Source organism: Lathamus discolor, chromosome 3 (assembly GCF_037157495.1).
Source record: "Lathamus discolor isolate bLatDis1 chromosome 3, bLatDis1.hap1, whole genome shotgun sequence".
Classification (NCBI taxonomy): Eukaryota; Metazoa; Chordata; class Aves; order Psittaciformes; family Psittacidae; genus Lathamus; species Lathamus discolor.
This window is the reverse complement of record NC_088886.1, coordinates 4,897,009-4,914,428: the sequence shown is the minus strand read 5'-3', so window position 1 is coordinate 4,914,428 and position 17,420 is coordinate 4,897,009. Positions and strand designations below refer to the sequence as shown.

The following is a 17,420-nucleotide window of genomic DNA, read 5'->3' as shown; positions in this document are numbered from 1 at the left end:
CCTGTCTTCATACGGGAGGTGCTCCAGTCCTGTAAACAGGAGGAAAAGCCAAGGAGGGAGCTGCTGGAATTGGGGTTGGTGCTCTGCAGTTGGTCTCCTATGAACACCAAAGAAGCAGACTTGTCCCTGCGGTGCTGTCAGCTTTGCCCCTGGGCTTCTGCTACTGGTGGGTCAGCACAGTGCAGAGTAGCAGGGCTGGGTGCTCCAGAGGTGTGGGGAGAGGGTTCACCGAGTGATTCCCCATCTCCTCTTGTTGCATGCTAACAGGGAACTTGAAAAGGGAGCTTTATTTGTCATCGCTTTCTTTCCCTCTTCAGGTAAATCCACCTCCCAGCCAGTGGCCACATCCAACCCAGGGCTGAACATGCAGTGCCAAAAGGAGAGGACAGAATGCTCTGGGAGACAGACACATAGTTCCTCCCTGCTGCCAACTCAGCCCCTAACTGTTTGTTTTCTTGGATTTAATTTTGGAAAGAACTGGAAGGAGGGGAAACCTTTCCTGCAACTTTCATTTCTGGAATGAAATAATTTCTGGATCTCATTTCTGGAACAGTTCTGTTTGCTAAGAGGTGAACACAGGGGATTTAAGAGAAGGAACTGAGCTTCGACCTTCTGTCGAGGCATTCCTGCAACTGCTTCTGCTGTTCATCTCCCTCACCCTGCACAGGAGACACTGAGAGTGGCTGAAGACATGGTAGGAAGAGCCTGAACAGATAGTGCAAAGAAGTAGCCGATCTTCCAGTTGCTCAAAGGGACACTGAGGAGTGCCACAGTGCTGGAATGACATGGATCTGTGGGAAGACCTGGAAAGAAGTTGAGGAGGAGCAGAGATATCAGGCTGCCTGGAAAACGGGATACCAAGGAATTTTGCAAGAGGAGAGCTCTGCTGAGTGAGAATCCTCCCAAGAGGATGAATTAACTGGAAATTCAGGAGATGTATGCACAATATCCAGTTCTTTTGTGATTTAACCCAAAATCATTCCATGTTCTCCATCCCTCACAAAGCCCCAGTTCTCATGTCATCTGATTATCTGAGGCTTTCAGCCTTCGGTTAGAAATAAGTCTACTGGTTCTTCAGATCATAGAGAAAAGCTTCACTCAGGTAATCCAGTTTGGAAGGCTGAAAGCCTGGAGTGCAAGCTGCATCCCTTGGGATAGTGTGTGGGTTTCCTAGTGCCATTCACTGTGTTACATTTTTAGAAGTCACCAAGAGCCAGTCTGAGCTGCAGCACATATTTGGGTTTTTAGGCCATGCGTTCTACCTAAAACGTGGCAGATCTGTGGGAGGAAGATGGAACAGCCCAGAAATGGCATCATTTTGACACATGGAAGATGGTGATTCAGTTATTTCACAGGTACATGGACTACTGCAAATATGCAGCTCATAAAAATCTTGACAGTGTTTAAAGAAGCACTTTGAGAGTGTCAGTCCCCTTCTCATCATGCCAACTGGTCAGTTTGTTTTGCCATCTAAGCGGATGAGGGCTCAAGGAACAGGTGAGCACTGAGGAAATGAAACTGCCTTCCAAGGAAGAAGTGTTGTGCATGAAGCTTTCATTGACATCTCTTGATCTGAATGAGAAGATCTTGTTCTGTGGATGAGGAGAGGACCTCGGTCTCTGAAGATGCTAATCCAGCACTTCTTGCTGCCCTTAACTTGACCTACGTAATTTAAACCGAAGCAATGTACAAGTGACACAGTTTCTGCTGAGAAAGTGCAATATGTGCCAACACTTTTAATGTTACACATTTTTTTTCTGTTTAATCTAGTATCTGATGTGAATGGAGGGAAAAAATGATGTACGACATATTCCTTGCACCAGAGCCTTCGAAAAGAGAATGTAAATGCATGGGTATGACACAAGCTCCCCTTCTGTTAACATGCACTCACACAGGCTCGCCCAACTTGCCAGAAGCACAGTTAGCCAACCTACAGCGTGTAGGGATGTAATTTACTGAAGGGAGGGGACAGGTCTAATTTATGCACTTGGCCCTCAGAGCATGGTTTACCTCAGTGCTTTTCAATGTGCAAATTCTGTAAATCTTACTGGGAGAAGGAATTTCAGCTCCCGCCAGGCCCGGGACATGCTGAAAATGTCGCTCGCACTGATGATGACTTGTGTTTAATTTGCTGTTGCGGATGGGCCTGAACCAAACTCTTTCATTCCAAACATCTCTAAATTTAGGAGGTTTTGGCATCCTAGTCCAGATATGAGTCAATAGCTCTCTGTGTTCCAAAGAATAACTATTAGGTTGCAAAGGTGGGAGTCGTTATGTAAATGGGATAATATAAAGGAATATCTATATTAATACTTTCATTATGCCTTGGAGCTAGAGGTTTGCCAAGGCTTAAGTGGACTCAGGATGAGCTGGACGCATCCAATTAACGTAAGTAATGTGACTTTTCTTGAGCAAATGTGACTCCTCGGTGCACATTACAGCTGTTGAGTGTTCCAGCTCTGCTGCATCTGGTCCACGGAGGTTTAGAAATGTGTATTTGAGTGTTGAAACCTGCTCTTATTTCTCATTTTGTTTGGTACGAAATAAATGTGTTCTGATTGTCAGTGCTTCTGTGAGGGAAATGAAAAATATCGGTGTGTGTTATTGATGGATATGCGGAATATCAATTCAAGAACTATGTGTTCATATGAAAAGTGCATTGGACCTCCCATCTCTTTCCTGATGTCACTGCTGTTACTGAATCATGTAAAAGGCTTCTAAGGCTTCTCTCAGTGTAGCATCTGAATTTCTTCCACTGATGCCATAAGCAACATCTAACATTCTGCTGCTTCTCTCTCTTGACCAGAGGGAAACCCTCTGTGCAGTTTACTGTGGGGCTCAGGTGCTGGCTCACACAGGGCAGGTGGAAGACAAGGCCCTTGACTGTGCAGTTGTACTGCGCACTTTGAAGTTGGACTGTGTGTTTTGGTAAAGGGTGCAATTGTGCTTGGTTCTAGGGAAAGGAAAAGGGACTTCCTTCCGCAACAGAACCCTTAATATTATTTAGATGTTTTGTGACTCGCCTCTTGTCATATCCCAGCCTCACTCCAGGATGTCTCTTGAGTGACTGGGACTCACCACTGCCAGATAAAAAGGGAGGAAAACAGCAGCACTAAGAAAAGCTATACCAATCCCTCTTATGGTTTCCCAGCCTGGGAAAGACAGGCAGTTCCCCCAGCTCCTCCACAGCTCTCTGTGGCTCACCGTGATCTCCACCTCCTCTCACTGCATGGGGCTTCCTAACTGGAATTGTTCTTTCCAACCCAGTTGTCCCTTGTTGCTGTGACCCATGCTGGTTACACTGTGGTGGAAGAAGCCAGGTTTGTCCCTTTCTTTGTGCTGCCTGAAAAGCTGAGCATTTGGAATCACCCCCACATGGAAGCAGCAGGCAGTGTAATGGAGTGAGCACAATATAATACATGAGGATCAGCTTAGCGTGTTGGATCAGTGACACTGCAGCAGAACACAAACTGCTTATTCTTTTTCACAGCTGTTCTCCCAAGCATTTTAAGCGTATATTCACCCTCAGCATGTAGGAGATTTACGTATTTCACTTCCATTGACATGGTAGAGGAGACCCTCCTCACTTGCAGATTTGCTCTTTTAATAGGCATCCAGCACAAATGGGAATTAAGTACATCTGTGTGTCCAACAGAGAGGAGACCAGAACCAGCTGTAAGCACAAATAACTGCTTAGGAGGCCCATATTTTCGTGCTGATTTGGTAACTGACAGGACAGCCAAATCTTCCTTTTTAGGAAGGGGAAGAAAAAGAGAGGACCTCATCTTCAGATTGTATCACCCGTGGAAGAGGAGAGTCAGCAGGGAGAGAACTCTGCGTGAGGTTCTCCTCTCCCTGATGGAGCAGCTGGAGCAAATAAGGTTCATCGTGGGCAAACGTGAGCTCATTTTGCCTCTACTCCCAGCTGGCAGAGAAGCCAGAGTGTTTGTTTCGGGCTCTGAGTCAATGCTGTGATAACTTGCTCGCGTGACTTGCTAATTGAAGTTAGAGATCCTTCAAGATACTGAACGACTGTGGCATAGATGTGCTTCTCTCAGTCTTAGTTGTCTTATACATGAACCTTTTCGAATCATTCATCTAAGTGAAATGTACTGCAAATGGTAGAAGGACAATGGGGATTTGGGGAGAGACAGGTAAGGCTCCGTACACGTTCTCACTGTTGGGAGATGCAGAGGTGAGTCATCTGCGTTGCGTGATGACAACCCAAGCACAAGGAACACAGTCCTCAGCAAAGTCCTTTTGGAATTAGCCACCCAGAAAGATAAATCTCAAAGACAAAAGAAAATGGTATTAGGAGGAGAGAAGTGGCAATGACGGGAGCCCTTAATTTGATGCCAATGATATCTCAGAGTAAGCAATTTCCCAGAGGATTGTCGGAGATGTGAAGCGAATTGTAAGCGCTGCTTTACAGGCATTTGTGGGCACACACACCTGCTTACAGCAAGGGAAAAGACAGTGCGTAAATGTCTGGAATATTACATAAAAGCTGTCTGGTAGACTGGGCAGAGCAATTAAAATCCATCTCGCTGAAGCGAACCCTGAGTGCAGGTCAAACAAATCTAATTTTTATTGTTCCTTAAGGAGATGTCTGCACAGGAGACAAAAGGGGGCTGCAGCCATCAGGTTAAAAAACCAAGATGCCTTAAAAAAATTAAATGTTCACAATAGTGCTACAGCAAGCGAGATAAATGATATATTGCAGCGATGGTTTAAAACTAATTGATGACTAATGTTGTAATGCATTTGTAGCTACACTGATCTATTATATATCTTGGCCAAGCTGAAGGGACGCTTCAAGGAGAAAAATTGCTAACTGTTTTAACCCGATGGAACTTGGGGAAAAAATAGTTACTTTAAGAGATAAATGGAAAGGTTGTGACCCCCTAATGTACATCTGGGTCTTGCAATGCAAAATCAAATTATCATTAAACAGAATGTGATCTGTGATGGAATTAAAACAACTGCAAACCAGGACTGAAAGCTCCACGGAGAAATACAATCATGCGTCTGAGCCGGGACCATTAGCTAAAAAGCTGCCTGGCTAAAGAACTGGTGTAACAAGTTGGTGTGGAATTGTTTTGCTCTATAATGAAAGTTGGTTTAATTGGAGAGTGCAGGAAAAATGTAAGCGCATTTACAGCAATTTACATATGTAAGACATTCTATAAACATTGCTTAATTAGTGTATAAATAATTAACAATTTACCCTAAGTTGTGAGTAACATGTGTCTCTCTGGCTCTTGGAGGGGAGACAGGAAGCCTCATTTTCCCCTCCTCATTTTTGTCATGCCTGAGGCTCATGGCTGCTGGGTTTTACCCTTACAGTTGGAATTCAGAGATGTCAGTCAGGCTCTGCTTATTTTCACATCTAATTCATGCAAAACCCAGGTTTCCTCCTGAGGCAGTCAACTGGCCCAGATTTGCTTCGAAGTTTGGCCTAGGTTCAGTGAATGACTCACTTTAACTAAGGTACATCCATCTTCCTGGCTGAAACGTAATATAGGAAGTGTTGTCAAAGAGCAGATACCCCCCTAGAACTACAGCTTACAGATTCAGGGCCTTAGAAACTGAAAGTAATAGCTTGTTTCATCCCCTGGTTTCCTGTTACCCAATCTAAAGGACATTGAGTGGGTGTAATCAGAACACTGCTGCTCAACCCAGAGTACCAGTGTGGGTTTCTGCATGCTGCACAAGCTGCAAATGGCTGGGATGGATTCTGAAAGCTGAGCTGGGAGGAGCTGCAGTCAGTAAGCCTCTGTGGTCGGGGGCTCTGTGCAAAGTTCTGTGGAATAAATAAGGCAACAGGTTACAAATGAAGATAATATTAGGGGCCATTACTAAAATACAGATTACCTTGAAAAGGCCATGGTTAAAAGGCCGAAGATACCACTGAGATCTTTAGCATTAATCTATTAATTGATTCCCTTTAATAGGAGTACGTCCTCATGGGTCACTTCCAACTTGAGATATTCTGTGAGTCCATACATAATAATATAAGATAACAATCTAACAAAGACAACCCTCACCACTGGTGACACTGATTTCCTTCTGCTTGAGAATAAGTTAATGTAGGAAGAACATGACCAGCCTGTGATACTGTCCAAGTGCCTTGTATTCCTCTATGATAAATTAACCTTCCAGTGGGAAGGGAAAATGCTTGCAATACCAAATTGCAAATGTTTTGTACCGTGAAACGTTTGATGTATCAAAACCCCCAAAGCCTCCATGTATTTTAACTGCTGTACATTAGGCTTCCTCCTTTGCACTTACACAGTTTTAATTTGAGGTCCCTGGGCTCTCAGCAACCACACATAGCTCTAGCAGGTGGAGTTGTGCAAATGGGCTTGCTTCTTAGCTGTTGACCCTCAATGGCTGGGATTCCATAAAGGGAAATGTTTGCAGTCCATGGAATAATTATCTGCCATCCTAATTTTCCAGTCCCGCATCTCGCAACATGATAATGACTTTTCAGTGTACGTCACGATGATGAGGACAAGGCGTCAATTAGAACATCCCATCGTATTTCCATGTTGCAACATAGCGTAGGTAACAGTCTCATGTTTGGATCACACTCCTAAGCAACAATCCCAGCAATTCTTGCAGAGGGTGGAGTTACGTACTCATGTGTAAGTTGGAGTCTCATTCTCCTCCTACTTTTGAGACAATCAGACGTAAGATTGCAATTACCGTTTATTTCCTTCCTCAACTTCTAATCTCACTTTTTATCCAGTTGTGTGCTAACTGTGGCTGGCAGAAATGCTGAAAATGTCCAGTATTCCTGGACATTTTTGTTGTGTCTTGCTTTTTATTTCACCTTCTGTTTTTCAGACTGATTCAAAAAGCTGATTAAGCCTGTGATGGTTTTGTCATTCCTTCAGAAAGACAAACTGTAAAATCCAAAGGGTAGCAACCAGGATGTGATTGTAAAGAATACTTGAAGCAGTTTCAGTCTGCTGCTTGTGCTGAACAAAGGAAGAAACTCTGAACTGCAGCTGTCTTCTGTGCCAAAAGGTTTTCTTAACTTGTGGACACATATTTCAAGATATGTTTTAACTTACTGATAGTATTTGCTCCACTTGATTTATCCTAAGGCTTTATGGTTGTCAGTTTAGTGTAAGAATGCAAGTAGGTAATGTAAAATGTACCTCTGATTGTTCTGTCTTTTTCTGTGTTCTTTCTTTACGTCAATATTATGTCAATAGTCTAGAGAAGTTTTTGATGTGATGCGCTGAGTATTCTGACTCACAAGAGAGCCCAACATTGGGTCCATCATTTACCAGTTCACTGCTGTCAAAAGCTATTGCATCCTTCATCTCTCTTGACCCAGGCTTGATTTATTTTTCCATAGTTTTGGTTCTGATATGGCTTTGAAACAGTGTTGATTTTCCCAGGAAGCCTTAAGAGCCGAGGCATCTGCTTCGTACTGTTTGGGCAGCTCAAACAACTGCAGAGGGAATGGAATAATCTCCCACTCTGACCTCTGACAGCATCACATTTCCACTGTCTGCAACCTGCCCCCCATCACAGTGCCCAGTACGTGTAGCACTGCAGGAAGGGCTGGGGAAACTCCTGTTTTCTGGGCCATGACCTGTGAAGCTGTATGATTTTAGGGAAGACCAGGTTAGCTCCAGGAGGAGGGAAGTGTTATGGCTCTTTGTTTCTGATTCTGCACGGAAGTCAGAAGCTTTCAACATCAGTGAGAGCATCAGTGTGCATATTCCCATTTCCATCTGTCATGCAAAGCATAACTCCAGAGCACTGTGTGAGCACTGTCATGCCCAAAATATTTAAAGGTACCTAAAATGTTGGGGAATTAACACCTTACCTTTTTCTCCAGAGCCCTGCGTGGGGCAGACATTCTGTTAATCATATATTACAAACTCAGGCAATATATTAAGTTTAGGAAATAGATGTGTATAACAAAGACGAAGAAGAATTAACTGGATCCTCAAATGTCTTTCTGCTCACAGCTGTCTATAATTGTTTCATTACATTTCTTGGGGTTTTATTCTGTTTTGCTGTGACCACCTACTGGCAATGTATCTGTAAGGAAAGATATAAAAGTAAGGCATTCTAACCTGTTAAGACGTACAAACTAAATCCCGTGACGTGTTCTACTATGTGAATATTCCTAAATGCCAGACTAAAACATCCCTCCAACGGTTTCTTTTACAGACTTCCCTTGTTCCAGAAACTTGGCTTGACTTAGGAGGAAACCCCATAACTGTGCCTTAAAACTTGAATTGCATCAGTGTGGGTAAGATGTTGGGCCAAATTCTTTACTGGTGTAATTCCATGGAAATCAGAAATACTACACCAGGGCTGAATCTGCCCTGTGGTAGAAAACTATCTCCCCAGAGGCAAGACTTTTGGAGACAGTATCGTATTTTAATTATAAGCAGACAGTTTGTTTTGGGTTGTATACAGAGCATGAAAACGTAACTGCTATAGGAACTAGCTACATATATGGTGATTTTATTCCTGGTTTAGTGCTGTTTGGTTTATTTGTGTATGATTTGCAGGTGGCTGAACAGCCCACAAACTTCTTTTTATGTAATTGAATGAGTCCCTGTTCAATTTCAGATCGTAAAGGATTACAGTGCTGGCTTTAGAGCATCATTTGTATGTTTTGCAATGAGTTTAGGAGAAAGGCTGTGTGTTGTTTATAATCTGGGAAGTACAGATTCCAGTTAACAATCACCCTTGGAGAGCAGGCAATTATATTTTTTATGAGTTAACAGATGCTGATGGTACTGTGCCTCCCAGGACTGTGTTCACTCGTTTGGGAATTCAAAGGGCAAAATAGGATCTGCCTTTTGTAGCAAGTCCCAGGCATGGCAGCTGGTGCTGGTTGAAGTGTGGCTGAGCCTTCTTCAACCCTTCTATGTGCTGACCAGAATTTGGCATCTCTGTGCGATGTCTCACCGCTGTAACAAAGTACTTCACGTGAGCTGGTCAACGTGGAAAAAGGCTTGAAAGGATGTTGCAGAAAATATTTAACCTCTGTTCATTATTTTCCTGGGATGTCAGGCATTGTGAAATTTCAGGACCTCCATGGATTTTCACAGCTTGGCTTGTGAAATTCATTTCCAGCAAAACAGATTGTGATTTGGCGATTTTGCACCTCTGGATTTTGGCATAGAGCTGTGGTGAAAGATGTCTCTGGCTAATCTGCCTCTGGATTTGGAGGATGGGCAGAGCAGGGCTGTATGTCTGCTTCTGGTCAGTGAGGAATCATCGAATCATAGAATAGTTCGGGTTGGAAAGGACCTTAAGATCATCCAGTTCCAACCCCCCTGCCATAGGCAAGGACACCTCACACTAAACCATGTCACCCAAGGCTCTATCCAAGTCCTCCAGTCCTCTTGCTGAGCTGTAACCTGTCAGTCCTCACCACTGTATTTTCTGTTCCAAAGGCAAAGGCTGCACAGCTGTAGTTGCCCTCAACACCAGTGATCTCAGGAATTACTTGAATAGAAATGTTAATGATAAATCCGTATTTCTAGGATTAAAGGCATATGCTAAAGTTGTAGGGGTGCCTGCACTGTGTGGTTACAGACAGAATCTGTTCTGGGGAGCAAGCAGAACATTTTCATGTGCTGGCAACAGGAACGGGTACAGCAATGATATATGCAAAGACCATTGAGCACCTCCTCTGCACCACTGCAGCAGTGGGCTTCATTTCTGGCCAAACACTTGGAGAGGATGGGGGGGGGGGGTCTTCTTAACCTGTTCTGTGGAGATCTGGCAGGCTTCCCAAAGGGGAACCAGCTGATAAAGACATGATTTTGAGCCAGCATTCACAGCACAGAAGGAGTTTGTAAAGGTGGCAAGTCATGCTTTTTCCTTTTGTGTATCACTGTATGGCAACAAAGTCATTCTATTTTTCCCCCTCCAGGATCACACTGTGTCACAGAAATTCACTTACTCTTATGGCATTGGCAATGTGGTTTTGAAAGAAAAATCCCCGTGCTGTCTGGAATGCTCTACTGTTGGGTACCAGGGTCAGAAAACATCCTGCCTGCCGTGAACGTTAGGAAAACAAAGCAGCCCTGACTCAAGTGCCAAGTGGTTTTTTGGAAGGCTGACTCCCCTGAGAATAAAGAATATTGGTATCCAGCCGAGAGGGCGGGCAGGAACAGGCCCTGGGCAACACATTGGAATTTTGGTGGAGCCTGCGATCTTGTATGCTTGTTTGTATCGGCTGCTGACTCTTGTGTTAAAAGGTGAGCTGCCCAAAACGTAAGGAAACGGGTCACACATTGATAAAATCTGAATTATTGTTCTAGCTATATTTAGAGCCGTGTAAAACAGGGATTTCCCTTTTTGGCTGCTCTAGTATCTAGGAGTAGCTTAATATCTCTGTCTAAAACCAGAAAAAGTTCCCCAAAGGAAATTTCCTTTTTTTCCTATTGTACACTCAAAAAAAACCCTTCTTCTTGTTGCATAGTATTCAGTTGGGGTTTACTTCCCTATTTCTCTGTTTGAATAAATAGTCCTAGTCTAATGATTTGGTAAGCGTTTCATCCAGAGTATTCCTCAACTTCTATTTCATATACCAGTGTTATACTGCTTCCTAAAAATGAGAGTGAAAACTGCCCTCAGGTGCCTAAGCAAGGATGTGTTACATGACCCTTTATAAATCTCTTCTTCCCTTCAGTTGTTATGTATCAATACTTAGTAAAAATGCTCAAAGATCTGTTTCTGCTTCTGTAAGTATACCAATTTTCTTACCTGCTTCTATTGTTTTGGTGCATGGATTGCATTTAGATGAAGCTTTCTGCATAGAAATTCTTGAAAATGCCACATATAAGTGGGAAAACTGCAAAAGAAGAAGTGATTATATATATATAGATGTTATTTCATTTGTTTCCTCTTTATCTTAAATTTAGAAAGATTTGAGAGGTAACAGATTAGATCCCTTTGTGGTTTTATTTCCAGTGTGGCAAAGCAGCTCAGTGGCCAGCATGGCTAGTGTCTAAGCTTCCACCTCTTCTAAAAACACTCAGGTAATGTGGATGTGTTTAGTGATGCTACTTATGCTGTCCTCGCCCTCGCTGAAGGGTATGGGATGAGAATACACCCCAACAGTCTGTCTTTATCTATGCTAACATTTGGTGTTGAACCTGCATAAGAACACATTTTCCCCCTCTGATGGTAGTTTCAGTTATCAACATGTACCCAGACTTTCTGGTTTGGGACCCAAAAGAATGGCCCAAAGATGTTCCTGTTCATCCTCTGGGTTTGAAGTGCACCCCACTGCACTGTGACATCTTCTCTGGTGTATTTGAGAATCCTGAATCACTGGATTTAGAAATGCCAACAATTTTCCCATTTGTTTTTGCAGAATGCCCTGTTGGCCGCAAATCTAGGCCCAATATTTGCATTTCCAGCAGGGTTATGGTGGCAATTCAGCAGGACATTTTCTGTTGGGGTGTCTCACTTGTGTACATGTGCTCTTCTAAAATGACAGTTCAACAGGAGGCTGGAACGCTGGGCCAGGGAGGCTGAGAGATGTTTTTGTGTTGATCTCAGTGAAGCGGGACTGGGTCTTTATTTCCTTGACAAGGCTGGAAAATGTTCATTCTGCCTCTTTCCCCTTCACACACATATTTTCTTTTCTCTACAGAATAAGTCATTTGTCTTTAGCTCAACATTCACCTCTCTCTTTGATTGCAGTTAATGGAATTGTCACCTTTATGTACTCATGTTCCATTTCTCAACCTGTCTGGACTTTGGCCTCCAAAGGTTACCACTGCTAGTGAAGTAATATGATTGAGTCTTTTTAGACAGATTTATGCAAGATTTCTTCTCCAGCCAGTGTCACATTTAGTCTAGTTCTGCAAAAGAGAATAATTCAAAGATGCCAACTGTCATCTAAAACCACTAAATTGTTCTGCAGTGCTGGTGGAGTGGACTGCGGGCCATCTCAGACCAACGCTGATTTACACTATGGAGAGTTGTACCCTTACAGCTTGAAATACAGGCTTTTGTTAATAATGAAAAAAAAAGAACGATCCTGTCTCACAGAAAGCATATTTAAAATGGAATTTTCATTAGTTTCTCTGAAATGAAAAGGCAAAAGGGTGGATTTGAAGTGAATCTCACCAGAACCTTGGAAAAAAGGGAGGTTTATTCGAAGCAGTAGTGTCTGAAGCAAAACTACAACAGCCCCACTCTAAGCAGAAAAAAAAGTGGCTGTGTTCCATTTAACTACATGCACCTACGAGATATTTTCAGGTTTATAGAAAGATTTTGAGATTATAGAGGATTCACTGCACTCATATCTACCCTTCCTGCAACTGATACAAAGCACAAATTAATCAATCATCATTATTCTGCACTAATATAACACCTCTTAACCCTCAGCTTTCAGAATGTTTCAAAGGCGTAATGAATTAAGCCTCACGGGGTCTTGGGAATATGTGATAATCTAAACTTTAATTCCTTCAGTATAAAAAAAGGCATTTTCAGGACTTTGATTTTGGAGGCTGGAGATCTTGTAGTTGTACTTGAAAATATCTTCATTTATCACCCCTTTGGAAAGAAACCATCTAATTGCTAAAGAAGCATAATGAAATGGAAAATGTCTTAAGGAAGAATTAATACATTTGTCTGTATTTACAGACAGATAACTATTTTTTTCTATTTATTGGAGCAAAAATATCTGTATAAATTAAGGTACTAATGTGATATAGGTATAAAAAAGGCAAAATCCCTGCCTGTAACAAAAAGGGTGCACAGAGAACGATTATTGCCGCGGTACAAGTCACGTTGTTTCGAACATTACACATTGTGTTGGGCTGTGATCCCTCATGTTCAGAAAAGATGAATTCAGACTGAAGCAAGTGCAGAGAAAGCTTATTAGATAACCCCAAACTTGCTGTTATGAAAGAAAATGTAAACGGTTGATGTTTAACTTGGCAAAACCAAAGATAAGAAGGGATTTAAATGTGTCTGCAAGTACGCTGTGGGAGGAGAACAAGTACCATTTATATGAAAAGAAAGTGTCAGCAATCTATGAATAAATGAAGACAGAAATAATGTAATTTGTTTTTAATGCACAGAGGAATAGGATTCTGGAAGAAAATAGCGAAGAAGGGAGGTAGTTGGGAGGGTGAAGAGCAAGAGCTATAAACCAGAGCTCTGTGAAAAGGCTTATAGGATTTGATGGTCAGAGGTAGGAGAAACACATCTAGGTCCATTTTTCTGTGCTTCGTTTTACCGCTTTTCAGTTGAAATGAACACTTGGGTATATCCACAGGCACAGTACTTTGTTTTGGGACACCCAGCTAACGTGAAACAGCTTGTTTGTGTCTCTGAGCTCTATACTTATTCTCTGTGGTGTACTTCCTTGGTCAGCGTGGTAGTCTTACACTACAATTTGTTCCCATGGGCCAGGTGCCCACATGCCTGGACTGGTCTGACTCAGATTGGGATGCGCACGTCTCACAAGAGAGAAATCGGCATCCCACTAGAGGAGGTGCAGACCTCCCGGGGAGCAGAGCAGAGCATGAGAGCACACACTCCCACTGTGCACGGAGCTGACTTGGAATTCCAGTCAGGAGGGTGGTATTTCTTATAAAGATCTATCTATTCAATACAAAACATTTGGATTAATGCGAGAAAACCCCAAATAATTCAGTTTGGGTCTAATGTTTGTTCCTGCCCTGCCTAGACACAAGGTATTCCCGATGGAAAGTCGATTTTCACCCAGATTTTGCTTTTGTAGAAGTGTTTTCCATCAGAAAATCATCCCAACGGAAAATTACTGCTTCTAATACAAAGTGGCCAGCGAAGCTCTCAAAATGATTCAGTGGCAAAGCTGGAATGAGAACCCACAGCTCCTGACCACGAACCCTGTGCTCCAACCACGAGACAACACTCATCTTTCCCTGAGCAAGGTTGTTCCTGCACTGTTTCTGCCTGGGCCCAAGAGGGAAAACTCTGGAAATGTTGCAAGAGAGCTTTAATTTTGCTACAAGATTTCCTGCTGGAGAATATTTGGGGGATAATGGGAAAAATCCTTGTTGGCTCCCCGAGAGGGCTTTGGACATGATGGTTATGTGAAGGTTTCCGTGTGCTCCTCCCTAAATGGGCCGTGGACGGACGTGGTGGGGGCTGATCCTGTCCACTGCAGGAGTGCTCTGCCACTGCTGGCCTGTGTTCAAGGGATGCATTGAGGGGGTCCTGCTGCCCCAATCTCCCTTCACGTTAAGCAAATCTCTAACTAAACTTAGGGTTCATTCCTTACATCAGGAATTTTCCAGCTTTGCAGGTAAATCTCTCGAGCAGAGTAACCCCATGCAGAAAGTCCAACCCGTGGCTTGCAGTCCTTTATTGCTGTAGATAGTGGTTATATATTTATGGGTCAAGGTGGGGGATGTCCTCACTCCAGACATACCCTTCTGCTTGTTTCCCTGTATTTATGCCTCCCCTGGCTCTCAGCGGGGCTTCTTGCACCGCTTAAATGCTAAATGTTTCTGCAACCCCCGCTATTTCTGCCCTCTGGAAGGGCAGCAGGCCTTCGGCTGGGAAATACGATTTAGCAACAGAAATACCCTAACCCCCCTCCTTGGTTCTGGCCTGGTCGCTTTTAAATAAAGGCGAAATACGATTCCCTTTCCGAGGCAAAACCCCTCGTATCCCTTGAATTCCTGACAGGGCACAGTGCGCGCTCGGCTTTGCAGGGCAGCCTTCAGCGTGACAGCTACGCCTAACACACAGCAGAGCCCTTCAACAGCGCTCGGGGCGAGCTCCACTCGCGGGCCCCCAAATGCAAACCAGATGCCGGCACCGGCCGGCGCAGCCTTCAAAGGCGAGCGGGGGAGGCCCGGCCCGGCTCGGCCCGGCTCCCGCCTCCCCTTCCCCGCCCCACCGGGGGGGGCCGGCAGCGCAAGCGCGACCAGGAGGAGGAGGAGGAGGAGGAGGAAGGGGGGAGCGCGGCGGGTTTCCCGGCAGCGGCCGGCGGTCAGGAAAAGCGCTGTTTGTGTAGCGCTGCTATTGCAGTGTTTCGGGTCGGACAAGTAAGTGCCTGCCGCTCGCCAGGACCCGGCGGAGACTCCCCGAAGCCGGGCGGGCTCCCAAGCCGAGCGCCGCCCCTCAGCGCTGCGCGCGCTCCCTCAGCGCCGCCGGCCGTTGCGGCCGTTAACGGCTCTCGGCCGGGCCCGGCCCTCAACGCTCAGAGCAGGACGCGGCGACATTCAGGGAACGCTTTCCCCGTGCGTGAGGTGCTGCTGGCTGGGAAGCGCTGTCGCGATTGTGGTGGTTTTGAAGTAAACCCTCTCCTCCCTCCGTGTGTAACACCGCTCCCCGGGTTTCTCCTCAGAGAACCCCGCTCCCTGCACCCCCAGGCCGCGCCTTGGCTGCGTGATCAAATTGGCCCGAATCGGTTTCAGAGCCTGTTTTTGCGTTGCTAGTGGGGAATTACAGGGTTTATATTCGATTCTCCCTGCCTAGCTTCCTGAAGTTCGCTTTTGCTGGTGTTTCGCCACAGCACGGCCCATATATAAGGCCTAAATTTAATGAGAACGAGTCTGCCCTTTGTCACAGCCCTGACAGGTAGCGCACTGCCCTGGGAGGCTCTTGAGCTTTCACAGGGATAGGGTAAGGCACATGGCTTCTTCCCAGTGCCTCCTCCTGTGGACCGTGGCAGAGGAGTCACCATTTTCCCTGCCCGTGGCAGGGTGGAACTGAATGATGCTAAGGTCCTTTCCAACCCAAACCATTCTATGTTTCTCAGATGGCTTTTTAAATGGCAGCGCTCAGGTGACCTGGTGTAGGCAGATGGGACATGTACGTCACTTCAGTACTTTCTTTATCCCAGATCCATGGGAGATTTCCTTAAATGTGTATCTTGCCATTACTCAAGCTGGTAGTTTCCAGGCTTGTATCTGCAGCACAGTTATTGCTGGCACTGGTGTCTTCTCATTGCTGTCTTCTACTGCTGTCTCTTTCCTTGTATTGCAGCTCTGCTTTCTCGCACCTTCACAGCACCATTTCCTTTGCATGGCAGTTGTTCCTGAGTTCTCATAAGGCTTGTGGGCTGGCATAGAGCCCGTCCAGGTAACCTGCTGGAACTTACTTGTGCCGGGCTCACCATACTGGCTGTATTCCTCACTAGTGACGTACTTTGCGCCAGTTAGGAACTGGTGACCTTGCAGATTCTTTCTCTAACTGAGGTGCCTGGGACTTGTTAGCTAGTTTAATAAGTTTAACATCAGTGCCTCTTCTCTGGAGAACACTTAAGAGAGAGCTTTAGGGAAAGGAGAAGAGAGGGCTCTTGTCTCTGCGGTTCTTAGAAAGTAATAAACAGACACATTACTGTGAAGGTTGTCTTCTCATTTTTTTGTCCTCATATATTTCCTCATCCTGGAAGACCATTAATTTATTGAAATTAACTTCTTTCTAAATGTGCTTAAATATAGTACAAAAGCATACTGAAATTGTAAAGTGTCTTTAAATAATAATTCCCCCCTTCAGGAATATGTGCTGGTATATAGTAAGAAAATTTTACTGGGATGGGATAGGATGAAAGAGGAAAATGGGGGAATTGGGTTCTTGTAGTGACAGCTGTTCCCAGCTGAAAGGATCAAGCAGAAAGAAATTTATAGTGTCAGGAGAGACTAAATAAACTAGTACTATGCTGATAGGTTTTTATGGGAATTCTTAGCCACTTTTGTTACTCTGTCCAGTGTTTTTAATAGTCCTCAGCTAAATTATCATTTAAAAATGTTATTTTTTGAAAAAAATATAAATTGTCCTTTTCTAAATATGGGCTCTTACTGATTTTCTTTCTTGTACTTCCACGCAAGTCTGTCTTTCCTTAAGCTGTTCTTCCTTTAAGTGTTCTTTTGATTCTGTTAGAGATTTATCTGTTTCCTGAGAACTAGTAGATTTATAGTAGAGGATCACAGTAGCTCTCCTGTGTGTTCCTGTTTTGTATCTTGGGCTTTTCAAATGACTCACATTGAAAGTCTTCCCTGGTATCTGCAACTAGAATATCAAAGATGCACAAAATCACGGGTAGTGGCATGGTCTTGGTAGAAATGTTTTTCTGAGCTTCATTTTCAAAGGGAAATTTGTCATCAGCATTGCCTGGTTGTTTGCCTCTTGTTAATACTTTCTGGCAGGTGTCTTGAGCTGCCCCTTGAGTTTCCCTCTGTATTTCCATGTGTGACAGGGAAAGTACTCAGACTGAGCATGAAACAGAATTTGTGACCTTGGAGGCAAGCATGTTTAGAAGCTCTTGACTTCTGAGATGTTTTGAGAAAGTCATTGAAGGGAACTTGGAGGGAGGTGTTGGCCTGATACCCTTTCAGGCTTGTCTTTGTGGGAGTTTGCAATTGGGAGACTGATAGGGTCATTGAGAAGACAGATTCTACATTGATAAAAACCAA

At 44.2% G+C, this 17,420-nt stretch overlaps 1 protein-coding gene across 10 annotated transcripts in view; it reads left to right on the top strand.

Moving 5' to 3' along the window:
* Positions 1 to 17,420, top strand: part of FGGY (FGGY carbohydrate kinase domain containing) — a 331,539-nt gene that overhangs the window by 171,492 nt on the left and 142,627 nt on the right. Inside the window, exon 1 of one of the 10 annotated variants that reach the window (XM_065673218.1) lies at positions 9,892 to 10,247. The exons of 6 other annotated variants lie outside the window; for them this stretch is intronic. The gene's annotated coding sequence lies outside the window, so the exon portion shown is untranslated. Of the gene's footprint in view, positions 1 to 9,891; positions 10,248 to 14,970; positions 15,048 to 15,153; positions 15,252 to 17,420 lie in introns of those variants that run through there. 3 more of the 10 variants (XM_065673217.1, XM_065673222.1, XM_065673219.1) reach the window with 3 other exon arrangements.